The following is a 7871-nucleotide window of genomic DNA, read 5'->3' as shown; positions in this document are numbered from 1 at the left end:
TCACATACACCCAGCTTCCTTCACATACACCCAGCTTCCTTCACACACACTCAGCTTCCTTCACATAACACCATGCCTTCCCATACACCCATCTTCTCTTCACATACACCCAGCTTCCTCACTACTTACACACAGCTCCTTCACAACTACACCCAGCTTCCTTTCACATCACCCAGCTCCTTCAACATTACATCCCAGCTTCTTCACATACATTCCGCCTCTCTTCAACATACACTCAGCTTCCCTTCACATACACCCAGCTTCCTTCACATACACCCAGCTTCCTTCACATACACCCAGCTTCCTTCACATACACCCAGCTTCCTTCACATACACCCAGCTTCCTTCACATACTACCCAGCTTTTCCTTCACAATAACACCCAGCTTCCTTCATACACCCAGCCTCCTTCACATACACCCAGCTTCCTTCACATACACCCAGCTTCCTTCACATACACCCAGCTTCCTTCACATACACCCAGCCTCCTTCACATACCACCCAGCCTCCTTCTCCGCCACCACACGCCTGTGGATGGCATCCTTAACCGCATCCCACACGCAACGCTTTACCATTGCTTTCGACGCAGTGGCCTTGGCTGTTCATGTAGGGAACGTATGCATGTACGCCACACACGCGTCGCCACGACACCACACGCGACGCACGGCATCGCACACACACACACACCACGTACGACGCACGCCAACGCGCACGTACGCGCCACACACACGCAACGTACACACAGCACAGACCACCCACACTTCAACGCACACGCCCGCACGCATGCGCGCCGCACGTACACACACACGCACGCACGCACACACAAGCACGACGACACGCCCACACACGCAGCACACGCACGCGACGCACACACGCACACACGCACACACGCACTTCACACCACACCAACACACACACGCACACACACTACACACACACCACACCACACACACACACACACACAGCACACATACACCATACACAGACACGCAACCCGCTGGACATTTCAGCGCAGCCTTTCAGTTCATAAACACCGAACTCCGAGCAGGGGGCCTATTTCATCTTCGACCAGAGGTGAAGCCATCAAATATACATGAAGCATCAATCTACGCTTACCTACGGTGAGAGGAGGATATACACGCGAGGTCTCAATCAATGTTTTTGCTGTCGCGCTGAGGGCGAAGGAAGGGGGGGCGCACCGCTCCCGCTACCCACGCTCCACCACACACACCACCCAACCGCACGCATCACACACCACACGCACACCAACGCACGCACGCACGCACACACGCATTCACACACACACACACCCACCCACACACGCACAGACACACACACACACACGTACGCACGCACGCACGCACGCACACACACACACACACACGACTGCCAGCGGCTTACGTGCCCACCTTACGTTAATGACACCCAACCCCCCTTCCACCCTGTTGAGAGGTGCGACGTCCACGCAGCGCCAGCCAATCTTCAGCGAATTCAGCTGAGATAAAGCGGAGAGCTCTCGCGTGTTGTGTGTTGGGGCGTGCTGGTGCGCGCGCGTGACTGTGTGTGTGTGTGGTGTCGTGCATGCGTGTGCGTGTATGTGTGTGTGGGCGGGGCGTGTATCGCGACTGAGTGCCTTTATCGTCCGAGCGACTGCTCCAACGTCGCGAAGATGATACCGCCACAGAGACAGAGGGAGAGACAGCAGAAGGAGAAGAGAGAGACGAGAAGATGAAGACCACGAAGGGAAAAAAAGAGGAGAGAGAGAGCGATGGACGACGAGAGAGAGAGCAGAGGAGAAAGCAGAGAGAGAAGTGAAGAGAGGAGAGGAAGAAGAGAGAGAGAAAAAAATAAGGGAGAACGAGAAAGAGAGAACGTGAGAGAGAGGAAGGGAAAAGAGAAAGAGAGAGCGTGAGAGAGAGGGAGGGAAAAGAGAAAGAGAGAAAGGGGAGGACGAAAAAGTGAGAGAGAAAAAGAGAGTGGGGGAGAAAAGAGGAGGAGAGGAGACGCAGCCTGCGCGCGAGAGACGAGCAGTAGAAGGGAAAAACAAGGTAGGGAGATAGAGAGCGCGAGAGAGGGAGAAAGCAAAGAGGCGGGGAAAACGAGACGAAAGAGAGGAAGAGAGAACGAAGGAGAGCGGAGCAGACGAGCGCCCGACGCGCGAGCAGAGAGAGAGAGAGAATAAAGACGAGAGAGAGAGAGATAAATCAGGGAAAAGAGAGACCTGCACTTACGAACGTACCATCCGAATATTTCGCTCGAAGTAAAAATTCTATCACTGCCGATGGAGGCAGCCGTGCTGTGTGGGTGTGTGCGGCGCGCCGTGGGGCGGGGGCAGGCACAGGTACATTGCCCCTGCCCTATAAAAACTGGTCACCCAGAGAAGTGTTTGTTTCCCCTTAACCTACCTCGCCCTCTCCATAGTACGAGGTAGCCGTAGGTAGGTGTGAAAAATCGTTTATATTTTGTTTTTGACAAGCATGTCTGTATGTATCATGGTAATATTCGTTTTGTGTATATGTTTTCTTTGCGGAATGAATATGATTTTTTTTTTTTGGCAAAACGAAATATTTTTGTTTTGTTTATTCGCCAATAAATGTGGCGCAGTAACGGCGGTTGGCGAGTCGGTCGGTAAAGCGGAACACAAGGCGAATACTTTTATGCCTTAGACCCAACTGTACCATAGGGTAGAGCTCGCAGCTCATCCCAGCTGGGAGCAGTGGCCCTACTAATCATTACTAGAGAAATCAATGATTCTCTGCTCACTACGGCGACAAATGCCGTCATCTCTCCATGCACCTGATCTTATGTTTGCCTCTCGCCTTCCAATGACGTCAGCGCGACATATCAACGGAGATCAACGAGAATATACTGAAGCAAGATAGCAGATGCCAGTCGATAACAATGTCCACTAGACACGGAACCCAGCGAACCATCGCCGACCGAAGAATGCCACCCTAATAAACACACCACCCGCACCGTCCTTCCCCTCGCGTGTATTCCTTCCCTCTACACCAGGAGTTGTGGGCTTCAGGGAGTCCGTGCGGTGCGACTTCAGGGGGTCGTGGGCGCGACTTTTCAGCGGGGCAGCCCTGGATGCGGCTTCAGGGGGTCCGTGGAGGGCCTTCAGGGGTCCCTGAGATGGGCTTCAAGGAGTCCGAATGGGCTCAGGGGTCTGGATGTGCTTCATGGGGTCCGTGCGATGGCGCTTCCAGGGCGTCCGTGAATGGCTCAGGGGTCTCGTGGATGGCGCGATTTCAGAGGGCGTCATGGCATGGGCTTCAGGAGGTCCATGATGGGGCTTCAGGTCTCCTCCCCCCCGGTCAGCCAACCACCCGGGTCGTGATGGATCAGGGGGGTACTGTGATGGGTTCAGGGGGGTCGCGTGTATGGGCTTTCAGGGTCGCCCGTGAATGGTTTCAGTGGCGCGTCTGCCTGGATGGGCTCAGGGCGGTCGTCTGTGGTCATGGCTGCTTCAGGGCGGTCCGTAGATGAGCTTCAGCGGGGTCCGGTGGATTGGCTCTTCAGGGTCCGTGGATGCTTCAGGCGTCCGGAAACCCCATTCGTATGCAAGAACCCTTGTGTATGTTGCTTGTGCTGCATTTTCTGCGGAAGGGGTTCGTTATTTCACCAGATTTCTCAAAGGGGTCCAGTGACTCAAAAAAATGTTAGAAACACTGCCTTACCAGCATACCTTTCCCAACGGTGAGTGTCCTTGTTAAGAGACAGCGCTTCCCTCATGAGTTTCCTTTCCGCTTACGGGGACACCTTCCTCATGGCCGTTTCCTTTCCCTTACGCGCGACACCTTTCCCTTCATGGGTTTTCCTTTCCCGTTACGGGACACCTTCGCCCTCATGCGCGCGTTTCCTTTCCCTTACGGGACACCTTTCCCTCATGGTTTCTTTCCCTTACGGAGGACACCTTTCCCTCATGAGTTTCCGTTTCCTTGACGCGGACATGCCTTGCCCTCATGGGTTTCCTGTGTGCCCTTACGGAATCACCTTCCCTTGTGAGTTCCTTTCCTTACGGAACACCTTCCCTCATGGGTTTCCTTTCCCCTTACGGAACACCTTCGCCTTGTGCAGTTTTCCTTCCCTTACGGAACACCTTCCCTATTGTGGTTTCCTTCCCTTACGGAACACCTTCCCTCATGGGTTTCCTTTCCCTTACGGAACACCTTCCCTCATGAGTTTCCTTTCCCTTACGGGACACCTTCCCTCATGGGTTTCCTTTCCCTTACGGAACACCTTCCCTTCATGCGGTTTCCTTTCCCTTACGGAACACCTTCCCTTGTGAGTTTCCTTTCCAACCAAGATACATTCCCTGGCTGAGTTTCCTTCGCCTTAACGATATACTTCCCTCGTGAGGCTTCCTCCGGCTTACGATCATACCTTCCCTCGTGAGTTTCCTTCCCTTACGAGATACCTTCCTTGTAGTTTCTTCCTTAGCCAGTACCTTCCCTTGTGAGTGTGCCTCCCCTACAAGATACCTTCACGCCTTCCACCTGTCTCCTCCGGCCAAATCCGATCTGTTTCAACGTTTCGTATAGCAAACGCACGCACACCCAGGTCTACTTGACTTTCGCGGTTCGCTTTTCGCAAAATGTGATAAGATGAGATGATATGCACAGAACTCGTATAACCACAATTAACAGATAATAGGATACATAGCAGATTGATTTGCATAATTAGATAATAACAGTGGGCAATTTCACTAACTACGACTAAGTGCCAATACCAAAGGCAAGACGTTGGTTTAACTGCTTACCAAAAGGACGTTTCTTCAATGATGGAAATTGGTCAACATTGCAGTGTCGCTGTCGGCCAAAATGTTTCGCTATACACCTCTCGTCTCACATGCTCATCACCTGCTTATGCCTTGCTTTAGCACAGACGATTAAAGTGAACAGTGAGGCTAAAGTTTTTCAAAGGATAACTTTTGCGGCTCAAGTCTGGCTTCAAACTTTAAAACGTCCAGAGGAAGCTCTGCCACCACACCATCTTTCGCTCACTCGCGTACAGTTACTACTCACTACTACTACTCACCTAACGTCGTAAGCGAGAAATAACTCGCAGGTAACGAGTTATCTTGATCGTCTATTTGGTTCAACTGAACATGGTCGCGGTGCACTGGAGTCGGTACAACATAGAAGGCTGTCAATAAGGTACACATCGTCACCTGCGAAACATGTGCTAATGTCTACAATCTTCTAGCTACGACTTCGCAGAACGCCGAAGAAACCAAGTTGAACTTCTTTTTTTCACGAACTGTGCGCGGCATAAAGCATCGCGTTCAACAACTAGTAACTGCGACGTTTATTGCATACAAATTTGCTCGTAGCGTTTGCCCGAACTCTGGGAGCGTTTCCACAAGGCAGGGAGTGTTTTAATAGTGAGTCGATATCATGAACTGGCAGCTGCCGGGCAAACACAGCTCGGTCATGCAGTGCAGCAATCAATAACGATACACCCCTCTCCCCACCCACCCGGCTCCTTTCCCCTTCCTCCTCCTCACAACCCCCACCCGTCTCCCGTCCCTTCCCCTTCCTCCCTTCTCGAGCAACCCCCTCGCCTCCTCTCCTTCCCCTTCCGCCCTCGCTCACAACTCCCCGCTCCCGTCTTTTGCCCCTTCCCGCTCCTTTTTTTCTTTCCCTCCCTCTTCTTTTCCCTTTCCCCCATCCCTCGCTCACAACCCACCCGTCTCCCGTTCTCCTTTCCCTTCCCTCCCCTGCCCTCACAACCCCCACCTCCTCTTCCTTTCCCCTTCCCGTCCTCGCTCACAACTGCGCCCCCCTCCCCGTCTCCTGCCCCTTCCCTTCCCTCTCTCACAACTGGCCCCCCTCCCGTCTCTTCTTCCCTTCCCTCCTCGTTCACACCCCCACCCGTCTCCCGTCTCCTTCCCCTTCCCTCCCTCGCTCACCAACTTGCCCCCTCCCCGTCTTCTTCCCTTCCTCCCTCGTTCACAACCCCCACCCGTCTCCCTCTCCTTCCCTTCCCTCCCGCTTCACAACCCCCACCCGTCTCTCGTCTCCTTCCCCTTCCTCCCTCGTCACAACCCCCACCCATTCTCCCGTCTCCTTCCCCTTCCCCCTCGCTCACAACCCCCCCTCTCCTTTCCCTTCCCTCCCTCGCTCACAACCCCCACCCTCCTCTCCTTCCCCTTCCCTCCCTACGAACCCGCAGTTAGAGAAACAACAGACTCCTCTTCGGGGCAAAACTGCGAGCCGGCGTACAGTACAAACAAAAATAAATCATCCGTTTTCCACTCACGGTGAAAATTGGTTTATAAAGGGTTACAAACACGCAATAAATCATCGGGGAATGGCATCGTGCATCAAGGTGCTTGAATTCTGGTAGAAGTCTGCCAAATATACCTGCATGTTACGTATGTACACTTTAATACTTCCCAACCCTGCATGCCTCCCAACACAATAAATCATATATCACACATAGCTGTACACTGCATGCATACATCATACGCCATTTGTTATAATTTATAAATTAATATTAGACGGCCCATCGTCAGAAACGAAATTAGTCTTAACATTACGTTTAACACGAGCTCTTTCTCTTACACTGCCGACAGAAAACATCGTGCTAGTAACGAGAACGAAAAATCCTACCAAATTTCATCATGGCTTTACGAAAAACAAAATTCCGTCGACTGTCCACGAGAAAAAGTCAACGTTCAATTCGTCAGTCAACGTCAAAAATTCAAAGACTAATGGCAAGACTAATTTTTGTTTCGTACAACGGTCGCCGTGGTACCCAAAATAATTCTCCCCCGCATCCCATCCCACGCTCAGAAACACATGCTAGGGCAGCGCTTCTTAAACTGGTGAATGGTTCACCAAAGGGTGAATGAAATTATTTTGGGATGAATGAAACTTACCAGAAACATAAAGAAATTTAGCGGCGGATGAATGAAATTTTGTGATAGACAAAAAGTTTAGTACAAACGTCAAGACTAATTTCGTTTTTACAATGAAGCCACTGCACACAATAATTCTCACAACGAGGCCATAGTAATAACAACAATTCTCCCACGCATCTCATCCCACACTTCAGGCTAGACAACCGGTAACATTGATTAAGCGCCGCCGCGCGGACGGAAGACACCCGTCGTCTGCCACGAGTCGCCGTCGCCGCGGTTACCTGCGCGTTCCCCCGCGGCGCGGCGCCGCCGCCGCCATCGTCGCCGTCAGGACTCTCCGACCGACTCGACGACTCGTATGCGAGACTCGAGTTTCTGCTGCTGCTGCGGCTGCTGGTCTGCGGAGACGTGACCTCGACGGAGGGCACGGGCCGGTCGAACGACGCCACCCACGCCCCGCCGTTCGCCGCCCCCGCGTCCGCGCACCCGGGCCGTCTCTCCGGCGACGCGTCCCCGCCTCCGGATGAAGACGACGACGACGACGACGACGCGCGGCGACGCCGGTACGTCTTCGCCGGGGGGAGCGTCTTGGGCAGCCGCGGGATTTCCTCCGTCGCCACCGTGGGGGGCGGGGGCGGCGCCGCGCAGGAGGGCGGGCCAGACAGCGAGCGGAGGCGGGGGCTAGCGAGTCCCTGCTCGCAGAACACAAACCACGCGTGATTGTCGAGCGACTTGCGGGGCGTGCGCGGCCGCGGTGAGAACTCTTCGCCCGGCAGCACGATGCTCATCTTCTCCTCGGGCCTGAGGCTCGTTGGCGAGATCGCTGCCGCCGTCGCGAGGTATTCGTCGAGCGGCACAAGCTGCAGCGGAGTCGCGCTGCGCGGTCGCTCCACGGGTTTCGTGTCGACGTCGTAGCGCGAGCGGTCGGGGCGAGCGATCAGCGACGTCTCCTTGAGCGCGGTGAGCGGCACCGGGTCGAAGCGGCCGCCGCCGCCGGGGGG

Source organism: Priapulus caudatus, unplaced genomic scaffold (assembly GCF_000485595.1).
Source record: "Priapulus caudatus unplaced genomic scaffold, Priapulus_caudatus-5.0.1 Scaffold936, whole genome shotgun sequence".
Taxonomy (NCBI): domain Eukaryota; kingdom Metazoa; phylum Priapulida; class Priapulimorpha; order Priapulimorphida; family Priapulidae; genus Priapulus; species Priapulus caudatus.
The sequence above is the reverse complement of the archived record's forward strand: the minus strand, read 5'-3'. Positions refer to the sequence as shown.